This window comes from Lontra canadensis, unplaced genomic scaffold (genome assembly GCF_010015895.1).
Source record: "Lontra canadensis isolate GAN:19392208 unplaced genomic scaffold, GSC_riverotter_1.0 scaffold102, whole genome shotgun sequence".
NCBI classification, from domain to species: domain Eukaryota; kingdom Metazoa; phylum Chordata; class Mammalia; order Carnivora; family Mustelidae; genus Lontra; species Lontra canadensis.
In genome coordinates, this window is record NW_022631096.1 from 545,072 (window position 1) to 569,609 (window position 24,538).

General features: G+C 37.2%; 1 protein-coding gene across 2 annotated transcripts in view; it reads left to right on the forward strand.

The window, feature by feature from the left end:
• The window catches only part of TRIML2 (tripartite motif family like 2), a 43,798-nt gene extending 26,274 nt beyond the window's left edge, over positions 1 to 17,524 (forward strand). Inside the window, exons 8-10 of one of the 2 annotated variants that reach the window (XR_004380342.1) lie at positions 10,407 to 10,553; positions 16,069 to 16,191; positions 17,469 to 17,524. The gene's annotated coding sequence lies outside the window, so the exon portion shown is untranslated. The remainder of the gene's footprint in view (positions 1 to 10,406; positions 10,554 to 16,068; positions 16,192 to 17,468) is intronic. The other variant, XR_004380343.1, reaches the window with a different exon arrangement.
• The last annotated feature ends 7,014 nt before the right edge of the window (positions 17,525 to 24,538 follow it).

The window sequence follows — 24,538 nt, forward strand, 5'->3', positions numbered from 1 at the left end:
AAATAAAATCTTAAAAAAAAAAAAAAAAGCTTTCAAAAGATAACAGCCCTGGTTGACATCTTGATTACAGCATGGCAGAGCCGGGAGGTGAGCCATTCCAACACCTTATCTGCGAGATGACAAATGTTTTGAGGTAGGAAATTTATAGTAATATTGTTATACTGCAAGAAATAGTTAATGTAGGGTATATATTGTTATGATAGTTCTTAAAGACCAGAATGATATCAGTGTGTTAAAAAACATGTAGGTAAGGCATAGTAGTGTCTTTTATATAAGAGCACTACCCCTGTAACCAAAGGCTCAGATAAGCCCACTCAATCACACCCCAGTCCTCCACTCTTAGACCTCCTGTATTAGAAATTGGCTGAGACTGGAGAACTTTCTATATTAAGTTTTGACTGTTAGGAAATCCTTCCTAGCCAAATTTTTCTTTCCTTTTTTTAACTCAACTTTTTATAACAAACAAAAAATCCTATAGAACAAATGAAAAGAGTATCAGTGAACATCAATATAACTTTGCATTTTGCTGCATTGGGTTTATCACCTCTCTCCACTCACAAACACATTGAGTCTCTAGTTTTGATGTGACAAAATCAAATAACTCTGTGTAGTCTTTGGGGGGCTGTGTTGCGGTATTCTCACAGGGCAGTGTCACAAACTAGCCTAGATCCTCTTGTTGACTAGAAGAATAGTTACAACACTTCCTCCTCACCTCTTCCCTCTCCTCAAGGAAGAAAACAATTCACCTGGGAAGTTTGAATCTCTTCTGTTCTCCCAGAGAGGGTTTGGAACAGAATTGTATGTTTCCAGTTAAACTGAGGAGGTGTCTTTTATTCATTCACCAACAAGCTATGAACTGTTACTCCAGCTTTTGTTAAATGATGTGAGAGGGTAACTGAAAATTTTCCCCACACAGGAGGAAGGAACTAATATTTTATCTTTTTTCAAATTTTGTCAGGACCAACTCCTTACGATAGCTCATAAAAAACACTGGAAGTTTGTGTTGTTAAGTGTCCATGAGCTGTCCTTATGAAAAAGGAGAAATGTGAATGAGCCTCTGAGCTCGGTCACAAAAATGCAACTATAATTAATTTGCTATCGAGTGTTTCTTGCAATTTCCTTTCCTCTGTTAAGGTGTTCGTTTATGTAACTGGAATCATACTAAGTATAATTATAAAATGCACTTAATTTACTTTGATGACTAATTACAAAGCTATGTGGAAACTTTTTAAATAAATAGATAATACTCACCCTTTCTTCCATCTGCTCTTTCATCCAACCAAGTATCCCTCTCCAGAGAGTCTGTAAATACACAAGCATGTATCTCTTTAATAAACTAATTATAGCATATTTTTCCACATAGTTTTTCACAAAATAATATATCATGAAATTCCTTTATCTGTCTTCTTTTTTTTCTTATATTCTTTGTTACAGCTGCATGTGTATTAAGAATATACTACTGTGTTTTATATACTAGGCTCCCCGTCAATAATTTGTTATCCCATTTTTACTGTAACTCATGATGTTACAATAAATAGCCTTGTATAATGTAATTTCATATAAGACACGTTCAAGTATATATTTAGAGTAAGTTTCCTAGAGGTAGAAATATTGGGTCAAAAGTATGTACCTTATAATTTTTATGTATGTCATAGTTCTCCACAGAAATATCAACATATATTTTCACTCAAAATTGTTTTTTTCTCTTTACCCTGACCCATAGGGTAATCAAATCTTGTTTAACAATTAATTTTTTCTGTAAACATACATACAGAATATACATGTGTAGATAGATAGACTACACACACACACATACACACACACATCCACACAGAGTGATTATAGAATAATCAAACACTTGTGAACCCATCACTTAATTGAAAGAAAAAAATAGCTTACAAGTACCTTAGAAACTATCTATCAGCTTCTAATTTTCTTTTTCTCCTTTCCCAAAATAATGACTATTTTGAGTTTTGCATTTATATCTCATGTATATTTTTGTTCTCTGTTCTCTGGATTTATAGAAGATACCTATGTATTAAGGAAATTTCTCCTGGATGATATTAGTTGCAGACTTCTCAGTCATTTGTTTTGATACTGCTTTTTGTAGTTTTTGTCATGTAGCTGAGTCTTCTACAGTGTCTGGGTTATGTGCTGTGTTTAGAAAAGTCATCTCCATTGTGACATTATTTTTTAATCCCCTTTTTAATGATTAGTTTTCCTTTCCTCTTTTCAATTTAAATCTTTGAATAGATATACACTTCCAATTTTTGGAATTGGTAAACATTTCTTAGAATACTGCTCCCACCATAGAATTACACTTGACATTGTTTGGGGACATATATGGAGTCTTTCCAGAATCTCTATCAGTAGAGACCTATTGTTGAATAATTTAAAAAGCTAACCTTGGGATTTCTGTTTGCCTGTTATTGTAGCGATGTACGGATTTTGCAGATAATGGTTACTAACTCAGAAATTACATCTGGTCTGGAAATATCCTGCTGGATTTGAATATACTGTTTTCATTTTTAATATCAATTAGCATAGAAAATTTTGATTGACTACAAATTCTACCACCTGGAGGTAAACGACTGCTGTTAACATTTTAATGTATTTCCCTTCAATTTATTCCTCTGTCAATGTATACATATTTTCATATTAAAAATAAATTAGGATTGGGATGTTTAGTATTTGATATCCTGCTGATTTTATATTATAATTTGATATAAATATCTTTCTGTGTCAGTACAAATCTAAATCATTTTAATAGCTGTATAGTAATATCCTATTGGTATACCATAAATGAATCACCCAAGTTTTGACTGGATCCAATTAAGTTTATAATTTCTGCTTATCTGTACATGTAATAGACAATATAGCCTGGCTTCAGTCATACATAGTATCTGTCATTTGCATTGGAGGCTGCAATAAAATGCTTTTTAAATGGGGGTGGTGGGGCGCCTGGGTGGCTCAGTGGGTTAAAGCCTCTGCCTTCAGGTCAGGTCATGATCCCAGAGTCCTGGGATCGAGTCCCACATTGGGCTCTCTGCTCGGCAGGGAGCCTGCTTCCCTTCCTCTCTCTCTGCCTGCCTCTCTGCCTACTTATGATCTTTGTCAAATAAATAAATAAAATCTTTTAAAAAAATTAAAAAAAATAAATGGGGGTGGTAAGTAGAAACCTTTGGGACACCTGTAGAACAGAGTTAGACAACTTAAAAATAATCTAGCATTCATGGTCACTGGTGAGAAGAGCTCTTTTTTTTATTTTTAAGATTTATTTTTTTATTTGTCAGAGAGAGAGAGTGCAAGCAGTGCGAGTGGCAGACAGAGGAAGAAGCAGGCTCTGGCTTACCAAGGAGCCAGATGCGGGGCTCAATCCTAGAATCCCGCGATCATGACCTGAGCCAAAGGTATACACTTAACCAACAGCCACCCAGGTGTCCCTGAGAAGAGCTCTTGCATTAAAAAGTGTTCCTACTCGAGGACTGGAGCGATGTTAAAAGAACAAACCGACCTTGGAGAAGTCTATTAGGCTGAATGACTTGTTTGTTTTTGACTACGAGGGACAATTGAACTGATACTGGTTCAGGAACTACTCAGGTCCAGAGTCAGCGAAGGTGTAACATCTAATCCCATCTGTGGAGCTGTGCCTTCAGAACTGCACTGTCCAACCCACTGGACACTAGCCACATTTGGCTCTTTACGGTTAAATTAATTGAAGTGAAATGAAATTAATAATTTAGTTTTCCAGCCAGACTGGCCACATTTCAAGTGCCCAGTACTTGTGGCTTGTGGCTAACACATTAGATGGTACAGCTATAGAATATTTCCTTCACTACAGAGAGCATCATTTTAGAAAATTAAACTGAGAACATTTTGCAAACTACACTAGGACCAGAGATTGTGTAGGGAATATCCCATTAGAAGGTTATTTTTTAGTCCATTCAAAGATAGTGTTAGTAAAAAGGGGAAAAGAGATTTATATGAGATGATGTTCAGTTATTATAGGGTATAAAACATGATGCTGTAACTTTTAGCTTGGGAGACTAGGAGATAGAAATGTCACAAAGAGAAATATAGGACACATAAGGAGCAGCAGGTGTAGGAGGAAAGATCCTCCAGGAGCATGCTGCATCGAATATTGGGGGCTATCCAGATAAAGCAGACTGAAGCATAGGGGCTTAGAATGAGTCTTATGGTCAAGAGCGGATTTTTGAGGCAGGTCAGACAACTATTTTCTCCTTTTTTTTTTTTTTTTCTTCCAGTTTGATTTTTATTTTACTGACTGGATAGGCACAAACCTATTAGGAAGCTTACTTTTAAAAATGTAGGTAAAATTTATGTTGAGTACACTGAACAAATCTTAAGCGTGTAACTCAATTATCTTTTACACATTTATGTACCAGTGATACTATGAGTTACTTTTAGATTAAAAAAATTTCCATCATACCCCAAGGTCATTAGCCCACCTTCCTAGACAATACCTAACCTCTCCCAAAGTATCCACTGTCCTGAGTTTTATTACAAGATTAGTTTGCTGGTTCCCGAACTTCACAAAGTAGAATGATGGCATATTGTTCATGAGATTTTTCCATGCTGTTTCTTGTATCAGTAGTTATTTTATTATTGTTGGTTTGCTGTGTAATACCCCACAGCATAAACAAATCACAATTTATCTATTCTCCTAGTGGTAGACATTTTGGATTGTTTCTGATTTTTACCTCTTGTGAAAAAAACCACTATAAATGTTTGTATACACATTTTTTTAGTGGACACATGCATTGACTTCATTTATCTGGGAGGGTAATTGTTGGGCCATAGAATCCTGAAACATGTGCAAATAGAATGATGCACCCAAAGGTTCGTAGGTTCATATCCATCGCACATCTTAGTACTCTATTATTTTTTTAAAGATTTTATTTATTTATTTGACAGATGGAGATCACAAGTAGGCAGAGAGGCAGGCAGAGAGAGAGGAGGAAGCAGGCTCCCCGCCGAGCAGAGAGCCTGATGCGGGGCTCGATCCCGGGACCCTGGGATCATGACCCGAGCCGAAGGCAGAGGCTTTAACCCACTGAGCCACCCGGGCACCCCTTAGAACTCTATTATTAAACTCATTTATGTGTGTGTGTGTGTGTGTGTGTGTGTACGCACACATGCAAAGATCCACTGTATGTTATAGATGTAACATTAGCAATATCTAAAATAATGTAGCAATATCTAAAATAATGTAAAGCAAAAATAATCTCACTGAAAGGAAACAAACCCTTAAGGGGTGCCTGGATGGCTCAGTCAGATGAGCATCTACCTTCGGCTCGGGTCAAGATCACAGGGTCCTGGGATGAGTCCAACATCAGGCTCCTGTTTTTTCCTCTCCTCCCCACCTATGCTCTCTGTCGCTCTCTCTCTCTCTCTCTAATAAATAGATAAAATTAAATATATATATGTATATGTATATACATATACGTATATAAGCATAAAAAAACCTCAAAATGATACAATATATAGGAATTAACAAGAACTGAAAGACTTATGGAGAAGTTAATGATAAAGTTTATCTAAATATCTTAGAAGTGGGAAGACACACTATGCGGCACAAATTGCAATTCTCACCTAATACCTAATTTCAAATGTAGTCCTTTCAGGATATTTTGAAACACAACAAATGGTCCTAAAGTGTATGTGGAATAACAAAGGTGTGAAAAGAACCAATACATAGTATCCAAAAAATAATAATAATGAGATGGTCACTCCCAGCTGGATATAAACAATAAAGTATTCAGTAAGCAGTCTAGAACAGTTGGCTCTGCATTTAGCAATAAAATGCGTATCCTTACCTCAAACTCAGTAATGAAGTCCAGATGGATTAAAACTACAAATGCAAACAAATTAATCCAAGAGTGTGAGAGACTACAGAAAAAAATAGCTTTATAATTTTGGAATAGGAAGGCTTTTCTAAGCAAGCCATAAATCCTGGATTCCATAAAATAATGGTTAAAATATTTAAAACTACATAAAAACAAATGGCAAACTAGGGAAAATAGTTTGCAACACATACGACAAAGTATTAATAATCTTAATATAGAGAGCTCCAACAAATCAATAAAGACAAAGAATCCAATAGAAAAATAAGGAAAACAAAACAAAAAAAAAGTGGAAAAGTATTTTGCAATGACAGAAACAAAAATAGACACATAAATATGCATTTACCTTCACTAATAACACATGGAATACATATTTGGGCATTAAGAAGACAATGTTTTGGTTTTTTTTTTACATGTACAAATATTTATAGCACCTCTTGCCAAGGTTGTGGGGAAATAGACTCTTTAATAATTACTTGGAGATAATGTATTTGAGTACAATCTCTTTATAGGGTAACGTGGAAAAATCTATTTAAATGCATTGGTTTAAATCCAGCAAATCCGCTTCTGGGGCTTACCCCATGGAGATAATTGAACAGGTGCACAAACGTGTTAGAAGACATTCATTGTAAGGTAGTTACAAGAGGGGAAAATGTCAATGGGGAAGAGCCAAATAAATAAACATCATGTGACTGTTAACCAGGAGGTGGATAGATAGGTGGAAAGATAGGTGAAAAAGATTACTGAGATACATTTTGAGTGATAAAAGCAACTTCTAGAAAACCTTCTGGATTTATATGTATTGCAAATCCTGGGCTAAACAATTTACATGTATCATCTCATTTAATACTCAGAACACCGATTGTCTCCTATATCCAAACACTTATTACAAATCTATCCTCCTAATAAGAACCTACCTTAAATGTACAGAAAACAGCCAAGGCTTTTATGGAATTATTTCTTGACTTTTATGTTTCAGTGATGTTTTATTTATTTCTTTAAAGATTTTATTTATTTATTTGAGAGGGAGAGTGAGTGAGGGAGAAAGCACAAGCAGTGGGGAGCAGCAGAGGGACAGGAAGAAGCTGACTCCCCCACTGAGCAGGAAGCCCGATGGGGTCTTGATCCTGGGTCTCCAGGTTGATGACATGAACCAAAGGCAGATGCTTAACTGAGCCACCAGGTGCCTCTTCATTGACGTTTTAACCCTTAATGAATTGATGCTCTTTTTAAATTCTTTTTTTTTACTTTTATGGAATTTTCCAAACATATTCAAAGTAGAGAGAAAAATGAAATTAATCCTCTTATGCCAGCAACTTAACCTCAGTAAGTGCCCACTCACTGCTAGTCTTGTTTCGTCCATACACCTGCTCCTGCCTGTTGGAGGAGCCTAAGCCAGATCCCAGATGTCACATCCCTTCATCCACAAACACATCCATGAGCATCCCCAGAAGATGAGCCTGCTCTCCCCTCATTATGCCACTTTGCCCTTGAAATAATAGCTCTATCATTATTTTTTCCGTGCTTTCAAACCTCCGTGCATGTAACAGCTTCTTAGTGTTCTGTAGTGTGTCAATAGCATGGAATTTTTTTTATAACCATTTCCCTATTGTGCTATTTCAGTTGTCAGATTTTCACTCTAGCAAACAACGCTGCAATAAATATCTTTGTAGGTTGCCTTTTCTTTTTCTCGTTTTCTCTGTGTATGTTTGTGTCTCTTTCAGATGGATACCTAGAATTGAACGGGCTGGACACTTAACAGATACCAAAAATTTAAAAATTTTATGTTTGATACTTCTCTGCTCTACTCTGCTTCGTATGTTCTAAAACTGCCAGGAACTTTTCATCCTATTCAGTCTAGAAGCCAAAATCCTTATAATGATCTATAAGGACCAGTGCGGCTTTGTCCCTCACATTCCATACCCCCACCACCATGACCTCTCTGATCTGGTCTTTGATCTTTACTCAACTCATTCTCTCTGCTGCAGCAATATACCAGTCTCCACATTCTTCAAACACATCAGACACACTCCGCTCTAGGTCCTGACACACTGTATCTCTTTGGCCCAGAATGTTCTCCCTAAAATAGTTCCCTGGCTCCTTCCCTCATTTCCTTCAATCTAATTCTCAGTACACATTTTAATTAAAAGAAGAAATTTTAAAGCAGAAAGCCAATTTTAAGATGTGTAAGAACATTTTTTAAATAAGAAAAACTAGAAAAATTCTAAAACAGATGAATACTCTATGCAAGTGAGTGCCCTACAAGATAACAAAACAATATAAACAATAGTAATTAAATCATGGCATTACTAGTGCAGGAATATATAGACTCATCACCTGGGTAGCTCAGTCAGTTAAACATCTGCCTTTGGTTCAAGTCATGATTCCCGAGTCCCGGGATTAGGCCCCGCGTCTGGCACTCCATTCGGTGGACCTGCTTCTCCCTCTGCCCCTCACCCTGCTTGTTGCTCTCTCTCTCTCCTCTCTCTCTCTCCAATAAATAAATAAAATATTAAATTAAAAAAAAAAAAGAATGGATCCAGTAAAGGACTCAAATACTTACAAGAATCTGGTGTTGGATTAAGGCAGCATTCAGGCAACATTCAAATCAATTGGGAAAAGATAGATTTTTCAACAAATGGTGTTGCAACAAGTGGAAATAATTCAAGGAAGATCTAATGGTATCCATACCTCACACTTTGTGCCAAAATAAATCCCAATGATCATGTATTTACACTTGAAAACTGATGAAATGGAAGTACTAAAAGAAGACACAGAAGAATAGGTTGTAATCTTGGATTTTATAACACTCCTCAATATGACACTAACCTCAAAAACAACATAAAATACAGATTGATTTGGCTTAAAAAATAATAGAAACTTTTTTCATCACCAAAAAATTAAAATAATAAAAATGAAAGGTATGTGTCAAATTAGAAAATACATACTTCACATTGTAGACAAAAGATGAATTTACTTAAATAGAAAAATATGCCAATAATATGTTTATGGAAAAAGAAATGTAAATAGTTCTTAAACTTAAGAAAAGAGATTCATAATAAGGGAAATGGAACCTAACTCTATTGACATACCATTTCTTACCCATGAGACCGACAAAAATCCAAAACTTTGACAATTACCCTTGGCAGGGCTGTGAAAACACAGGCACTCTTCTGTCAATGTTTGTGGGACTGGAGAATTCCCTGTACCCAAGCACACTGGACTTTTTTTATACCCTTCCTTAGGAACTTTCACTGAAGCTTTCTTTGTATAGTGCCCAGGAACCCCTATTTAATTCGTGAGAGCCAAATTTAACATCACCTGCTGAAGGAAGTCTTCTCTGTCCTTACCTCCCACCCCTAACTGTTCTGCCACAAATGCTCATTTGGAGTCCCCTTTCATAGCATCTCTCATAAATGGCAATTATTAACCTGGCATTTGTTTTCCCCACTCAAATCCAGAATTTACAAGGTCAGGTCAGGTGAGTAAACTTAACTATTAATTCCTCCAGTACTCAGCACCTAGTAAGTATGACTGTACAGAAATTAAAGAATACACTTTTGCTTATGTCTGCCATCACTTCGCTTAATCTCTGTTTCCTCAAGAAGGTACACGTCTTTGGGATATTGTGACTATTGATGGATAGAATAACATACCTAATTGTGGATACAGAGTAAACCCTCAAAAAAGGATATTATAATATTTAATTATGATCATCATTATGAATGCAACATGTTTCTGGTTGGCGAGTGATCAATCAACATTTGTCAAACACCAAACACCATCCTTACCTCTGCTTCGCTAGTGTTGCAAGAGCTGTGTTCTCTCTAAACTCTTATTTACTTAGTTTTTCTTTACTGTGACTGACTTCTTAAAATTAACTGTCTACTGTAACCTCATACCAGATTAATCTTCACAAATTATGGGTTTTTGTAATTTATTTTTTGCAATAAATCATTATCTAATAAAAAAGTGTTTCTGGTGACCAACTAAAATTATCATAAGAAGGGGCTACTTGACTCAGTCTTTGGAAATTGCTAAGATAGGTAATCACTTCGTGTTTAGTATTTTCTTTCTTTGCATGTCTCAATTGCACCTATTAAAGTTATTTATCTCTGTGTTTATTTTCGTCATTAACTGGGATCTCTAAGGGCAAGGATTATGACTATAAATCCTATTGCCAGTGATTACCAAGATACTTTCCCAGAACAGCAGCTCAATAAATGTTTGCTAAATGAATTAAACAGTTTTTGAGTACCTACATTGATTAAGGAATGTGCTAGGCACGTTGGCAGAATTCAAAGAATATATTATGCGTATATAGTTAGTTTTTATGAGCGTTAATTATAGTAAAGATAAATAACCTGCAGCTCAAAATTGCACTGAAGCTATACCTAAAAAAAACAAGGATGTGAATTATTAACAAGTGTGTGTTAATGTGTGCGTTTGCTCCTGTATAGGTTACATATGAGCATTGTATAAAATCCAAAAGTATGAACATTACTGCAATGAGAAGTCTAATCTCTGTTTCCGTTCACCCAGTTCGTCTACCTAGAAATGATCTGGTACAAGTTGCACCACCACCTGGAGATACTCTATGCATACGGAATTAGGATTCCCAGTTAAGATATAAGGCAGTGCTGCTAACAAGCATTTCAGGAAGAGGATTGCAAATGCAAAGCCAGTAAGGTGGGAAAGTGAGAAAAAGGTAACGACTTAAATTACAATAGAATAGAAAACAGTAAAAATAACGTTGATGATATATAGCATTCCTGGCAATTCATAGAAATGAAAAGACAAATGTCTTTAAAATGTGAGAATAATTTGTTTTAAAGATTTTATTTATTATTTGACTGGGAGAGTGAGAGAGCACAAGCAGGGGGAGCAGCAGAGGGAGAGGAAGAAGCAGGCTCCCCACTGAGCAGGGAGCCCAATGTGGGGTTCTGTCCCAGGACCCTGGGATTATGACCTGAGCCCCAAAGCAGACACTTAACTGACTGAGCTACCCAGGTGCCCCTAAAATGTGGGAATAATTAATACAATATGTCTGTTAACATATTAACATATATATTATTTACGTTTCTTTTTCTTTTTTGAATTTGAACATCACATAATTTTATTCTGGTATCGAAAAAGAAGACAATTATTTTATCAAATTTGTATACACATTAAAAATACTTTGTTATGACAAATTGCAGACATACACAAAAATTGACAGGGAAACATAAGCAATCTTCCTGTACCCTTCAACCATCTTTGTGAATAATCTTGTTTCTTCTATACTCATATCTGTTTCCCCTCTTCTCATTATTTTGCTGCAAATCTCAGTTGTTATACAATTGCATTTGTGTTTCCATAGATGTCTATAAAAGGTAAGGACTCTTAAACAGAACATACTTCATTTATATTTAAAAAGGATGTGAAAGTTATAATGTGATACCATTTTTCAACTCATACGTGGAAATGATCTCAAAATCTGATGATCTTGTTAGATGAGTGGATAAAGATGTGGCTATATATATATACATATATATATATATATATATGTATATATATAAAGGAATATTACTCAGCCGTAAATAAGAGTGAAATCTTGCCATTTGCAACATGGGTGGATCTAGAGAGTGTAATGTTAAGTGAAATAAGCCAGTCAGAGAAAGACAAACACCGTATGATTTTGATCGCATGTGGAATTTAAGAAATAAAACAAAGAAAGGAAAAAAGAAAGAGAGACAAACCAAAAAACAGATTTTTTAAAAAAGATTTTTATTTATTTATTTGACAGAGAAAAAGAGACCACAAGCAGGGGGAGAGGCAGAGGGAGAGGGAGAAGCAGACTCCCCGCAGAGGCTTAACCAACTGAACCACCTAGGTGCCCCATACACTGGAATTAAAAAAACAAAACAATAAAAAACTCAGATGATGGAAACATTAAAAAAAAAAAAAAGGAAAAAAAATTCATGGTCTTGTCTTGGCCATTATGAAGGAAAATGGTGCTCTTATAAACCATTTTGGTGGAAATATAAATTGGTATGTCTATGAAAGGAAATTTGCCAATATCAATGAGAATTTTAAATGCATTTAATCCGGTGTAGCAATTCCACTTCTAGGACATTATCCTCCGTATACTGGCACATAGGAGCAATGAGATCCCTACAAGAATTGTTTAAAAATCACAAAATCCTGGTAGCCCTAACGCTCCCAATAACGGACTGATCAAATCAATTGAGTACATGTTCATTCGAGGAATACTATGTCATCTTTATAAAGATAAGACAGTTTTCCAAAAAGAAATGACCCCTAAAATATATAAATTCAAAAGGTAAGATAAATTTGTATAGATTGTTCCCACTTGAGAAAAAAGATAGTTATGGTGTGTACACACACCCACACATACACACACAAACTCATATATCTGCCTGTCTGAATAGATGCACACATGCTGATCGGACTTAACAATACCTCCAAAAAAATACAAAAAAAATGCTAAAGGGTAATTGCCTCTGGGGATAGAAACTAAGTATTTGGAGAGATGGAAGGGAAAATTACTTTATACCTGCTAGTAGCTGTTGGAATTGATAATTTTTGGACTCGGCAAATATTTACTGAGACCGACCAAATGCCTGGCACTTAGGTAGTCGCTGGAGATAAAGCACGTACTCGTATGGAGTTTACATTGTACATGTTTATAGTACAAACACATTTAAAGCTCATAGGACAAATATGATCAATCTGGTGGTTAAAATAAATAACACTTATTTTTTCTTTCGTTTATGTGTATACATAAAATAATTGTTCTAGCCCTAGCTCTTTTTCAAAGATTTATTTATTTATTAGAGAGTGAGAGAGAGCATGCATATGTGCATGTGTGGGGCATGGGCAGAGGGAGAGGGAACGAGAAACTTAGGCAGATTCCACACTGAGCCCAGAGCCTGACTCAGGGCTTGATCTCACCACCCTGAGACTGTGACCTGAGCTGAAGCTAAGAGTTAGAGGCTTAACTGACTGCACACCCTGGCATCCCAGCCCTTGCTCTTTTTCAAATCTAAAACTCTTCTAGGGGCACCCGGGTGGCTCAGTTGTTAAGTGTCTGCCTTCGGCTCCGGTCATGATCCCAGGGCTCTGAAATCAAGCCCCTCATTAGGCTCTCTGCTCTGTGGGAATCCGGCTTCTCCCTCTCCCACTCCCCTGGCTTGTGTTCCCTCTTTTGCCATGTCTCTCTGTCAAATAAATAAATACGGTCTTGAAAAAACAAAAACAAAAAACTGTTCTAGTTTGTATAATGAAACACAAGCATTAAAAAAAACTTCTTACATCAATTTTAAATACAAGTAAAACTGTGCATTTGAAAATTATTTTTATTGTCAATTTTTAAAAAATTAGAAAGCCAAACCTTAAAGTTAAGTGAAGAAGTTAGGGCTCAGATAAAGGAGGCTAGAGTTTGGATACTAGACTTAGAGGATGAAAATCTCAAATTTAGTGGAGGAATTCAAGGATTATCACAATGGATTTTTCAACAGGTTTTATGAACCTGAATAAACAAAGGAAATGGTGCAGGTGAAGCAGGAGCTGAGAGAGAGAGGGTTTAGAGGTTTCAAGGGCAAAATCTCAACTGTGATCCTAAAGATTTGAGTCTTCTTGACTCTGTGGTAGAATATGCCAGAGTGAGAGAAAGAGAATAAAGTGTGGGGCTGCCTTTGGGATATGTTCAGTTCTAGATGATTTCAAGACTTATCATTTGAGGTGCTCCTGGGCGGCTCAGTTGGTTAAGTGTTGCCTTTAGTTCAGGGCATGATCTTGGGATCCTGGGATTGAGCGTCACATCGGGCTCCCTGCTCCATAGGAAGCCTCCTTCTCCTCCTCCCTTTCCCGCTGCCTGCCATTTCCCCTGCTTATACTCTTCCTGTCAAATAAGAAAATAAAATCTTAGAAAAAAAAGACATCATTAGAAATAGCTGAGAATGGGAAAAAAGGTCGAGGGGAGGCAGACAGGTTGGGGTTTGAGATTTGCTTGGCATTTCACTTGCATACAAGGTAACTATGGGATGACCAAGGTCAAGTCCACAGAAAGAAGATACATCTTTTGGGGTAAAACCTACAAGAGAAGCCATTGAAGAGAGAGAGGCAACAAAAGGATTAAAGAGAAAATAAGGCCTTGAGGGACAAAGCAGTCAGGGAGGTGAGTTTTAGGATAACATAGTTAATGGGATCATTGTGCAGGGTGAAGAGGGGATAAAGGAAAATCAGCCACTAGTTGTGCCACCTGAGGTATTTGCTTTAGAAAGACACACTTTGGAAATGTTCTGAGAATAGAAGGTATTATATTAGAAGTTAAATAGTAAGCTACCAGGGAAGACAGAAAGAAAGTAAAGTAGAAATATAGATTATTATGAGGTCAAAATAGAAATGACTGAGGGAATGTTTGTTTCAGACATTTCTTGCCAGTCAGTTAGCTAAGTTGAAGTATCTTATCTTGATGTGCTTTGTGGTGTATCAAGAGGCTTGTAATTACTGGGATAATATTCCATACACCATACACTAGTACTGTATTTAATGTGATTATTCTCCTTGTTCAGTTGATTGAATTAAATTCCTTTTTATTTTATTGAGCTGTCTAATTGCTCTATTATAATTTCTGTGTATTCCCCAAAAGACTAGCTTCCTTATGATAGAATACAATGCAATAGCCCATGGAGATAAGCAAAGCATAGGCATATTACCATTCCTTTACTTGAAGTAGAAATGTATTTGTTTTTGTGTTAAAATTAGATTGGATAGGGAGGTGAATTCTATTAAATTAAACCACAGAGAACTTACATAAATATGGATGGAGGGAATGTTCGTGAGGTCACTTTCCAGTTGTGTGCTGAAATCTGAGAAGAGAGATGCTTTAGCAAAACTTCTTTGGGAAAGTGCCAGGAGGTGGCCTGAGCCATTACAGTGTCCTTGAACGTCACAGTTCTTGGACAGCTTGGGGTCATTGGGTCTCTATGCCACTGAGCTGGTATAACATAAAAGAAGGGTACAGTTTTGTCTATTGCTAGCTTTAAGGATCTTATCTACAAGCAAGGGAGATCCTTTGTTAGCTGTATCTGAAGATGACCAAAGATCACCTAGTTGTTCAGTTCTTGTTTTTTTTTTTAACAATATAATTAAATCCGCAGTCTTAGAATGTAGGTGTAGGTCTTGCTGAATATCTCAACAATATCTGTAAGATTATCTGTAAGAAGTAAAAAAAAAAAGCTTACCCCCATATTTCTGACTTAACTGGATGTTAGCTTTCTATTTTAGAGATAGAGCCTTAAGTTAATTTGGGGAAGATGACCAAAATCAAAAGGAAACAAAGAAACCAGTCTCACTTTCTATAATTAAAGGTGAAGTGAATACAATGTGAAAACCAAAAACTGTAGGAGCAGGAGTGGTGGAAACTACTCTGTCAGCAGAACCAGAGCCCTTGTGTGCTCTCTTTTCACTTCCAGGAGTACATGGCTCATTAAGTGCTTCCCAAAGAGAAGGGTACAGACTGTTGCTGGGAAACACAAAGAACTAGTAGTTCCTGCAGGCTAACCGAACATGTCATTTACGAGAATGTACAAACCCGAAAGCATAGTCTCCTGAAATTGAAGAGCTGTCAGTACGTGTGTGCGCGCGCGCGCGTGCGTGTGGGTATAATCTTAAATTAGGGAATCTCCAGAAGAGAATAAATCAGCAAAACAAACAACAAATGTGTGTGTGTGTGTGTGTGTGTGGTGTGTATGAATGCTTTCTGCAGATAATTTTTTTTTAAATCAGAACCTTCATTTAGCCAGAGGTGTGTTACTAAATTGAATTTCTAAATCAGTTAAATTAACTAATTTTTTGTTGTTGATGATTGTGGTATTCAATACAAACTATTCCTCTGAGGAGGTACAATCATTTTTATAGTAGTCTGCTTCTTTACTCTCCTATTTATCAAGAGAATTAATTGTTCCTAGTAGTTGCTATGGTTGTTATTATTGTGATTTTTTTATCTTTGTGAAATCCAAGTTTTCAGATCTATAAAGTTTTCTGATTTCTGGGCTTTAGTTTTTCTGTAACAAGAGGGATCTTTGGTCGATCTTCAATTTCAGAGTCGTATTTGTGGTTATATAGATTAGCCCGAGAATGATTTAAAGTTGACCCGCTCAGATATAAACTCAATACAACTTATTTGCTTTTCTTATAGTGAATAATACTGAATTCTGCAAAAGACTGTCCTTTATTCTTAAAAATTTGAGAAGTGTTAGATATAGAGACTTTATGCAATATATGCTTGAAAAGTAACCTGGAAAAATTTAAAGACTCAGGAGTAAGTCTTAACCTCAATAAATCTTTATTCAGAATGGATTTTTTTTTTAAAGCAATCCTTGTCTGACTTTATCAAAGTTATCACTTAACATTTTCCTGTGAAAGTTCCTTGTGTATGTTTTCAGATATTCTCTAATTGTTTAATTAGTTATTTAAAATTTTTTAAACATAAATGGAATTACACTATATACAGGGTTCTGAAACTTGCCTTCCTTACTAAATAAATCTTGCCCAGCATTCTGTATGCATACAAAGAGAACTACTTAATTGGCTTTAATGGCTACTTGGCATTTTTATTGTAAATGTTCCACATTAAGTTCAGCAAGTCCCCTCTTGATGAACCCTTGATTATTTTTACATTTTTGTAACTATAAGTATTCCTGTCTTGAATATCCTTCTGCATTCTATTTATGAACTTGACAAGGGTCTGTGGAATATCTAATCATTGAATTGGTGAGACCAAAGGAAAATTCTGATTTTAGAATCTAATTTTTTTTTTTTAAAGATTTTATTTACTTTTGTGAGAGAGAGAGAGCACACGCGAGAGAGTGAGAAAGCACGAGTTGGGGGGCAGGGGCAGAGGGAGAAGCAGGCTTCCTGCTGAGCAGGGAGCCCGATGTGGGACTTGATCCCAGAACCCTGGCATCATAACCTGGGCCAAAGGCAGACACTTAGCCAACTAAGCCACCCAGGCGCCCTAGAATCTAATTTTTAAAAAGTGTTGATATTTTACTTTCCTTGCAATTTTCTTTTCTTTTTAAGATTTTATCTATTTATTTGACAGAGAGATAGAGAGCACAAGTAGGCATAGCAGCAAGCAGGGGAGAGGAAGAAGCAGGCCCCCCACTGGGCAGGGAGCTAGATGCAGGCCTGGATTTCAGGACCCTGGGATCATGACCTGAGCCGAAGGCAGCCCCTTAACTGACTGAGCCACCCAGGTGTTCCTCTCCTTGCAGTTTTCTATTATTTACAAGTATATTCTCAAGAAGCTATTAAATACATTTATTGGAATAGGTAAAATCTCATTAGTCAATAATCTCTCATTTGGATGAAAAATAACATGAGTTTTGTGAATGTGGTAAAACATTTTATTGTACACACGTGATGGAATAACATCTCAATTTAATAATAGGGTGACTATTAAATTTAATAGCAGGGCAACTAAATAGTATATGGCTTGTAATGTGATATAATATAAAGTATAGTAAAACTTATAAAATGCCGAAAATGTTTACTCTATAACTAATGAAATCCTTCCATCTCATTTTCAAGTTATAGGAAATACAGGTTATAAAGGAAGTTAAATGATACCATGAGGAAACAACTAGACAAATCTAGAAGGTGGAACACTATAGCTACTAGACCAGATTCTTCAATATGTCAGTATGATTTTAAAACAAAGAGGGGGAATTCTTCTAGATTAAAAGATACCCTAAGAGGTATAACAACAAAATGGGAATACTTGTCATTTATTATGTTTTGGTTTAAACAAATATCTCTTGTGTCAGAAAACAAAGGCGTGCTCAAAAACCAAGGAGTTGGGGCGCCTGGGTGGCTCAGTGGGTTAAAGCCTCTGCCTTCAGCTCAGGTCATGATCCCAGGGTCCTGGGATTGAGCCCCGCATCAGGCTCTCTGCTCAGCAGGGAGCCTGCTTCCTCCTCTCTCTCTCTCTCTGTCTGCCTCTCTGCCTACTTGTGATCTCTGTCTGTCAAATAAATAAAATCTTTAAAAAAAAAAAAAAAAAAAAAAACAAACCAAGGAGTTAGGAGTCAACTTGAAACCACTCTTGCTTGTGAAATTTGGGACAATTTTAACATCCAAATGAATGATGACAGAAATGTATTAGAAAAAGTTATAAAATGGGGTGCCTGGGTGGGTCAGTCCGTTAAGTGTCTGACTCTTGGTTTTGACTCAGGTCGTGATCTCATGGTCCTGAGATGGCAGCCCCATGTGGAAACCTTCATCAAGCTCCATGCTTAGTGGGGAGTCTGCTCGAAGAGTCTCTCCCTGTGCCCCTCCCCTTACTCTCAGGCATGGGCATGCACACGTGCATGCTCTTTCTTTCTCAGATAAATAAATCTTAAAAAAAAAAAAAGAAAAAGTGAGTAAAATAAATTCAAATCAAGGGGATTAAGTTATATAAACTCTTCGTTATAAAATAAGTCACGGAGATGAAAAAAAAGTACAGCATAGGGAATATAGTTAGTAATAATTTAGTAATGTTTTGTGATAGATGGTGACTATACTTATCATTGAGCACTGAGTAATGTATAGAATTGTTGAATCACTATGTTGTACACCTGCAGCTAATATTAATTTGTATATTAATTATACTTAATTTATTAAAGTATAAATTAATCATACTTATATTAAATAAATAAATAAATATTAAGGAGTCCACTCTGGCAAAAAAAAGAAAAATAATTAAGATTTATTTATTTTAAAGAGAAAGAGTGCACACAGGGTAGGACGCAAAGGAAGAGGGATAGAGAGAATCTCAAGCAGACTCCTGGGTGAGCACAGAGCCTGACACTGGGCTCAGTCTCACGACCCTGAGATTGTGACCTGAGCTGAAATCAAGAGCCAGTGGCTTAACTGACAGCCACTAGGTGCCCCTCGGGGGGGGGGGGGGGGTTATTTTTAAATAGGAAGAGGGAAAAGAGTTCTCTTTTGAAGAAAAATTCCAACTAATACATGTATTTTTAACTACCATATGATAACTACCATCATAATAATTTATTCTGACAAGGATCATCAACAAGCTAAAACCAATGAGTGAAAGATTACTGGGGGACATGACAGTCACTTGGTATCAAATTATCAGCCAAAAAATAGCTTATTAATTACAAAGATAAAAGAATACTTTTCAATGGTGAAATCTAGAAGATACCTTTTTAACCAAATAGTCAAATTTAGCATCCTCAATAAGAGGACAAACTGACATAAGCTTCCTGATGCAATACACTGAGGACACATCACATGAGTAGGCATTCCTGCTACAAATGCTTAACCTGAATCTAATTATGAAGAAACCATCAGACAAACTCAAACTGAGAGACATTTTGCAAAACAACTGCTTTTTTAAAAGATTAATATCAGGGGCGCCTGGGTGGTTCAGTGGATTAAACATCATGACTCAGGTCATGATCTCAGACTCCTGGGATCGAGCCCTGCGTCAGACTCTCTGCTCAGCAGGGAGCCTGCTTCCCCCTCTCTCCTGCCTACTTGTGATCTCTCTCTCTCTCTTTATTTATAAATAAAATCTTTAAGAAAAAAAGGTTAATAAAAGGTTAATATCATTAAGAGTCCTAAAAAAAGGGGCTAACCATTCTAGATTAAAAAGACCTGACAACTAAATGAAATTTATGTACCTTGATTAAATTTCGGGTTGGAGAAAACAACAACAAAAAACCCTAGCTGGGGTGCCTGGGTGGCCCAGTCATTAAGCGTCTGCCTTCGGCTCAGGTCATGATTCTAGGGTCCTGGGATCGAGCCCCACATTGGGCTCACTGCTTGGTGGGAAGCCTGCTTTCCCTCTCCAGTTACTCTGCTCGTGTTCCTACTCTCGCTGTATCTCTCTCTGTCAAATAAATAAATAAATAAAATCTTTAAAACAAACAAACAAAAAACCCCTAGCTATGTTAGGGCAAATGGGAAAATTTAAACAGTATATTTAAACAGTTAACAGTATATTTAATATATTATGTTCCATTTATATTTCCTGAATGTAAAATTTATGATGTGGTTTTATAAGAAAATGTACTAGTCTTTGGGAAGTGCCCACTCTGATGTATTTAGAGAAAAGTATCAGGATGCCTGCAGTTAACACTCAAATAGTTCATCCCTTCCTCTGGCCTGGCCGAAAGGTGGTTATATAGGTGTATGTATGTGTATGTGTGCTTTATATTCAGTGCGTGTGCATATCTGTGTGAGTGTGTGGAGAGAGAGAGGGGACATGCAAATGTAGCAAAGTGTTAATTAGTTCTATATGAAAAGCATATAGGGGTATTCACTAGAGTTGCATAATAAAATAATACCAGCAGGCTGTCTTAAACGACAGAGACTTATTTTCTCACATTTCTGAAGGCTGTAGAGCAAGATCAGAGTGCCAGCTGGACTGGTTTCTTCTGAGGCTTCTCTCCTTGGCTTATAGATGGCTAGCGTGTTTCTGCCTCTTCATAGGCCCTGTGCATTTGCACCCTTGGTATCTTTGTGTGTCCAAATTTCCTCTTATACTAGTCAGATTCAATTAGGGCCCATCCCAATGGCCTTCACTTAATGTGATCACTAACTTAAAGCCCTATGTTCAAAAATAATCACATTCTGAAGTACTAGGAGTGAAGGCTCTAGCACATAAATTTTGGAGAGATACAATTCAGTCCATGGAAATAGGTATTCACTGGATTTTTCTGGCAACTTTTCTATAGATTTGAACATTTTCAAAAGAAAAAGTTGGGAGAAAAAAAAAATGAGGACCCAGCTGGTTCCCATATACTTCTCTAAAATCAAATTATTTTGAGAACCAGAAACATTTTGGTATATATTTGTGGCTAAATTAGTTAGACAAACTTTATAAGACACTATAGAAAAGTTTTTTTTTTTTTTTTAAGAAAAGGAATCAACAGAAACTGGACTATGTTAGTCAATTCCTATTTGCCCAGTCTGTGAAAGGAAAATAACTTATACCAGCAATCTTTCTAACACCCCTGTCTTCTAAATAAAAGTATTCTAGAGAGTGAAGCACAGGTATGAAATTCAAAATGAAAAACTCCCCTATTACCTTTTCTGAAAAGTCATTTCTTCATTAACTTACTAAATTTAACATCTCATTGAGAAACGATATTCTTAATGTACAACAAGGTCAATATTATGATACTGCTAGTAGTTATAATCAGTCTTCAGATTTAAAAAAATATATTTCTATTTGCTTTTCTTCCTCTCATAATTTACCTATAAAATGAATGAATATAATTGCATTCACCTTTCATTTCTAATTCCTCTTGATATTTTTCAGTCCTAAAGCTTTTTCACCTCAAGCTGTGATTTGTCAGGTTTTATAACCTCTGAGTATTGTCAGTGTTGTGTATGTGTGGATAGGAAGCCTCTAGGGAAAATTGAGGTTCTGTAGAAAAAAGGTATTGGTGATTCAGGAAGTGCTGTTCATTCCTCTGAGTGAGTATTGAACCAATGCCCCTGCACAAGAGGTGCTATCTTTTTGAAAATGACATAAAACAGAGGTCTTAACTTTAGTATGAGCCTCTTTCATAAAAAAAAAAATCCAGAAACGACCTCAGTTTCAGATTTCATGAGAAGTCTTAAATTTTTTTAAATGTATATACAGAAGTTTTAATACTTCAGAAAAGGAGAGGAATTTTACTGAGTTGCAAAGATATCTTTATTGCGTGATTTCTTTTTCAAAAGGAATGCTTCCCCCCCACCCCGATTGTAAGGTTAGACATTTTTCATTTAAAAAAATCTGAGAAATGGAAGTATAAATGAAATAAATATTCATTTATAATCCCACCATCCTGAGATGAGAATCATTATTTAATCAACATAGCGTTCTATAGTCTAGAACTGTACTTCAGGAAAACAAAAAAGTTAACTCTTAATTTATCTGTTGCCAACATTTCTTATTTCTTTTTTTTTTTTAAGGATTTTATTAATTTGAGAGAGAGACAGACAGAATGAATGGGGGAGAGGGGCAGAGGGAGAAGGAAAATCAGACTCCCCACTGGGCAGGGTATCTGACTTGGGGCTCAATCCCAGGACCCTGAGATCATGACTTGAGCTGAAGGCAGATATTTAACCAACTGAGCCACTCAGGAGCCTCCAAAGTTTCTTCTTTCTTTCTTTTTTTTTTTTTAAAGATTTTATTTATTTATTTGACAGACAGAGATCACAATAGTATTAATTTGAATTGCGTTATTTTCTTCCTTTAGATAAGGCAGGTTTATAGTGAACCTACCATATGAGCCCGTGGATGGAGCCAACCCGTCTGTGGTTTCTGAGTTTGTGTTCCTGAAAGTCTCTAATTCCAGGGAGATCCAGTGTCTTTTCACTTTCTTGTGTGTGTGTGAGTGTGTGTGTTTGTGTGAGAGCGCACACATGTGTGTTTTTTTTCTTTCATGTCTAGTATGGTCTCTTCATAATGGTCTCTGTGACCTCGGACCCTTACACTCCCCTATGAATTTTCTCTCAGGCAATCTCTCTATCACTGACCTGATATTTTGCTCCATTGTAGTACCCAGGATAATTTGTGATCTTTTTTCAGGAAGTCATCTCCTTTGGGGGCTCTGAAGCTCAGCCATGCTGTTGGAGGAAACATTTGCTGCTCATAACCATGGGCTTTGACTGATATAAGGCCATATGTAAGCCTCTCCACCACCTGTCCATCATGAGTCCATGAATGTGCATTTTTATTTTACTATTTTTATTTATTTTTAGAAGATTATATGGTCCTTTTTATTTTTTTAAAGATCTTATTTATTTATTTGACAGAGAGAGACACAGCGAGAGAGGGAACACAAGCAGGGGGAGTGTGAGAGGAAAAAAGCAGGCTTCCTGCTGAGCGGGGAGCCTGATGTGAGGCGAGATCCCAGGACCCTGGGATCATGACCTGGGTCGAAGGCAAATGCTTAATGACTGAACCACCCTGGCGCCCATGTGCCTTTTTATTTTAGTGGTTACCTGGACCATTGGTCTTACTTGCTCATTGGCCCATTTGGATTCTGTGATAAACTTGTCCTTCTGTAGCCCTTAACGTATTAGACAGCTTTTACTCTGACATACCTTGGCTCATCAAATTTGCCTTCGCAGATACTTATAACCGAAGTTCATGGTCACTACTAATTGTGGGTTCATTTAACTTGGTTGCTTTCTTCTTGCTCATCCTCTTACACCTCCATCCTGGCCACTCCGCAGAAACACTCCTCAGGTGATTATCCAAGACTCCTTTTACTCAGCCAGCTCACATCACTGTGTGATTTTATTTTTTGCCCACTGACTTTTTTTTTTTTTTCTCCATGTGATCCTCTCCTTCAATACATCTGGATAAACTTCTACCTGTATTTGATGTAGTTTTAACTCCTTTTCTAAATCCAGTCATCTACACATCTGCACATTTAGAAACAGAGATGAAGATGGCAATGAGGAGAGTATTCACTTTATGAGTTTTCGAAAAAAAGAAATCACCAAATGGCTTTATTGAAACTTCTGGATGACTATTAATAAATTCTCTGTCTCTAATAGCCTTATGAAGACTCTTCCTCATGAAGAAGAGACCACCTTTCTCAGATACTACTTTTTTTCTTTCATTTGGAACTTATTTCTTCATTTTGCTTGACTCTCTGTGTTGATCTCTATGCCCTAGATAAAATACGCACCTCTTCCAGTCTTGAAGGAGGAGACTCAGAGGAAATGAACCTGATTGTTCAACCTTGCCCTACCTCTCAGTGGTCTCTCAAAACTTTATGATTATTCAAGCAGCCTATTTTGTTTTTAATATCTCCCAATAGTTGACGATGTACCAAGACCTGTCGGTGCTGCAAAGACAGATCCTCAGGGAGCAGCTTTTAAAGTATGCAAATATAGACGGTCCAGTGGGACTGCAAGCCTAAGCCCTGTGAACCATCAGTGTCGGGCCATCTAGAGTTGTCCCCTGGGCAGCTGTCACAAATATCTGGACTCCAGATGAGTGTATAAGCTCTGGTCTCGATATAACGGTAAGCTGTAGCAAGGCAGTGGGAGAGCACAAAGATGGAGTGCACCAGCCTACATGCCCTGAGAGCATGAGAGCAAAGGGATCTGAAGGGGTTTGAGAGTCAAACCTAAAGCCCGCCTCTTAGGCGTAAACTTTAGGGCAAGCAAATAAGCTCCCCCCCCCAACCCCCACCCAACAGAAAAGGCATGTCTGTCAGTCTGTGCTGTGCCCTGGGCATGGTACCCTGCCAAGAATGATTTCCCGGAATGTTAAAGCCCCATAGGACCCAGGAGTCCAGCACCACTCCCTTCAACCCCCCCCGCAGCCACCAGAGCCTCATCAAGGGGCATCTCCTCCGCGCAGCCGCAATGACCCCCGCACCGCACACAGAATAAAGCTGCCGGCGGAGAGATACCCGCAGGCAAGCTGAGGCTCAGGAGAGGGCGCCCAACACAGCTCCCAAGGAGAGCAGGCCCCCTCCCTGATGAGGCCCCCAGCAAGTCCCCGAATGGGGGTCAAATCACATGCCTGCCCCTCAGGCTCAAGCTCTGAGACAACTGAAAGCAATGAACATCTCCCACGCGGAGTCTGGACGGCCCTCGCCGCTCAGAGAAGCTGCTTCAGCGCCTACCACTGAGGCGGGTGA